We start from the raw sequence: 3,380 nt of genomic DNA on the forward strand, positions 1-3,380 counted from the left end.
TGTTCGAAGACGTTCATGTTTCACCGGGATTATCAGTAGAGGTATTTTTTAATCGTCTACATTGTGCTAATAATAATATATAAACATTTCAGAGGCGACTCAGATGTTTGTCCTTCGTTGGGTGTCAAATTACAATATTTGCAGTTATGTTCAAAGATTTATATCAAACCCAAACTTTCCTCATATTTCTTTTTAATACTTCAAAAAGATGTAAAAGTTGTATTTTCCTTCCTCTGTTCATGTGAACGAGAACGAGGCTGGACCGAGGGCTGGGAGGCGGAGCTAAAGGAAATGCTACTGAGCATGCTCAGTGGGCCCATGGATAAAGACTTTCATAGAGAAGAACCCTCTCTCTTCATCCACGACACAAACGTCTGCTTCTGACCGCACTTCTTCGGATTCACTTGAGCCGGATTTGAAAGAATGAGGAGCTTCTATCTCGCTGGGGTTCGTATTGAACATGAAGAGATTGATGATCAGATCTGCTACAAACAGCTGAGCAGCAGATTTATTTTTCAACAGTTTGTTAATTTCGTCCTTTATATAAAACCCCTTTATTTAGCATTCATTAGCAAAAAACATTTTAAAAAACACGTAATAATTGAGCAGATAACTAAAACTCCTCCAGTGAAACAACTGTGACTGATGAATAAACAGTTTATTATTGACAATATAATATAATAAACACATAATATGAAATACGTATTCATTTACTTACTGTCATTATAAAGCTGAGGCTCATCCAGCATTCGTAGCTACAAAAATGAATGTGCGGTAATTAGTAGAAATCCCACAAAATGATTTTGTATGTTATCGAGGAAACATTGAACGAGGAAGAATAAAGAAGCTAAATCAGAAACCAGGAAGGAAGGAAGGAAGGAAGGAGTCCAGCAAACAGTCTGTGATCCAACAGAGCGGATCGTTGCTCAAGTGAAACCAGAAGTAGCTTCAGTAACGGAACTTCATCGGTTCTTTAAACCCAAACGACCATCTTTCATTAAACCTCTTCATGTGAGGAGCAGAGATGAACTTGTGTTGCGGCACGTTTTGGAGGAAAACGCATGAAAAATGAGGAGTAACTTATTGTAAGATATCAGACAAACCGTTGTTTGAGGATACGCTGCTCGACTATACGTGGAGATTAACTTTGTAAATACTCATCAATATTTTGTCTTCACTCTGAGCAATCCACTGATGAAGACCATGAAATGCAGCTGAAAGCCCCGGGACAATCTAGTAAGTGGGCCTTTACTATAATAATATATTATTATATTATTAAGTCTGAATGAAGCCTTCCAGCTCAACACGTCGTTCTGAGTTTTAAACGCATTAATGAGTCGTTTCTAAAGACGTCTGTGAATGATTTCTGTGTTTACAAATCGTAATTAATAATGACCTACAAGATAATATGTGGTAACCATTAAGAGTTAATTCACTGCTTAAACGACACACTAAACTTCAGCTTTAGACTCGTGCACTGAGCTGTGGTGCAGTAAAGCGCCGCGGTGCATCAGTGTGACAGGTGGTGTCACGCCCACGCTGACAGTCGCTCCACCAAACCGTCAGATGGAGCGCAGAGCCGTGAACGCCTACAGCTGTCACCGTGGAGATACGATACCCCCCCCCTTCACTTATCATATTTCACTTCTTCAGGAAAGAATGGAAAGAATCAGAAGCTGTGATATTGTGTTTTATATTCACAACACAAAGAGGAGACGATGATGAGAAAAGACACTGCTGACAAACAAAAGGCAGAAGATTCATGTTGAGGTGAAGAAGATGAGCAGAGACGTGAATACATGAAGTCTGAGCTTCATGTTGTAATGAATACGCGTTTCATAAAAATCAACTAAATATCCCGACAGAGATCCTGAAAGCACAATCATGTGACACAAACATTGTTGGTTTATGACATCAAAATAAATAGCGAATGGATACAAAGTTAAAGAAACAGTTTAATATTTTGGGGAATACTCTCTTCAATACCTCTCTCATGTTCAACATTTAGCTCACCAGCAGCCGGTTAGCTTAGCTTAGCACAAAGACTGGAAGCAAAGGGAAACAGATGTTAAAATCGATTTAAAATAGTTTTAACTTCATGTATGGAATAAAAACACGAGATTTAACATGTTAATTAATGAGTTTTAGAGGTGCTAATAGAGGTGCTAGCAGTTTCTAATGCTAAGCTAAGCTAACTGACTGAGGGATATTGATCTTCTCATCTAATATTTACCCAAAATGTCTGAATATTCCATTGAACGATGGCAGAGAACAGTCGCTGGCATCAACTCCAAAGAAAGAAATTAGAGGAATTATTTTAACACGCTCAGCTGTTTCCCCTCCCCCACTTCCAGTCTTTATGCTAAGCTAAGTTTAGCTAACTAGCTGTAGCTCCATATTTAGCATACGGTCATGAGAGTGGTGTCAATCCTCTCATCTAACTGTGCCAGAAAAACAAAAAGTGTGTTCCCCAAAAAAGATTGAACCATAGAAGAAGAGCAGGTGTTCAAATCGACGTAGCAGTGCGGCACTACGATGCGTTATTATGAATTCCACTGCTTTTCTTGGTTAGACCCGCCCTGACCACATTTCAAGCGCTAGGATTGGCCAAGAGTCCACGATAGCAGAGGTTACCTGTAACCTGACCTGTGTATCCTAACCCCCTTAACCCCGAGAGGTTAAAGGCTAACCTCAACCAATCGTCTCAGGGCCGGTGTTGCCAAGAAGAGCAGTGGGATTAACAACAACGCGTCACGCATGCACCGGCCTGCTGCAACGCTCCGTCGTTCTTATGTCCGATGCAACACATGGCAAACGTTTTACTTGTGTGTGTTTCCACCAACACTTTTCTTTTGAACTAGTCACATGACCACAACGGTTGGGAGGTCCGTTCTACTCGTCTCTATTTCTATTTAAGTCTGGTCTTAGTTTACGTGATGACAGACAGTGATACAAATAATGTCGTAATAATGTCATAATAATCCATAATGTCATAATAAAATAATGTAATAATAATGTAATAATAATGTTATATTTATGTCATATTAATGTCATAATAATAATGTCGTAATAATGTAATAACAATGTCATAATAATGTAATAATATTGTCATAATAATGTAATAACAATGTCATAATAATGTCATATTAATGTAATAATAATGTCATAATAATGTAATAATAATGTCATAATAATCCATAATGAATGCATAATGAAAAACAGCTGTAATAACCGACCTAAAGCAGCATAAATACAAAAGAGTCCTTCACGTCTCATGAAAGTCTTTGTAGGATAAATGTTCTGTTGGGACTCTGTTCTCGCTACGATTAAAAAATAGACGTTCGTAAAATGCCACGGAGACGGGTCGGGTTCATCAAGCA

Source organism: Anarhichas minor, unplaced genomic scaffold (genome assembly GCF_050575085.1).
Source record: "Anarhichas minor isolate MPS153535 unplaced genomic scaffold, ASM5057508v1 ptg000081l, whole genome shotgun sequence".
Classification (NCBI taxonomy): domain Eukaryota; kingdom Metazoa; phylum Chordata; class Actinopteri; order Perciformes; family Anarhichadidae; genus Anarhichas; species Anarhichas minor.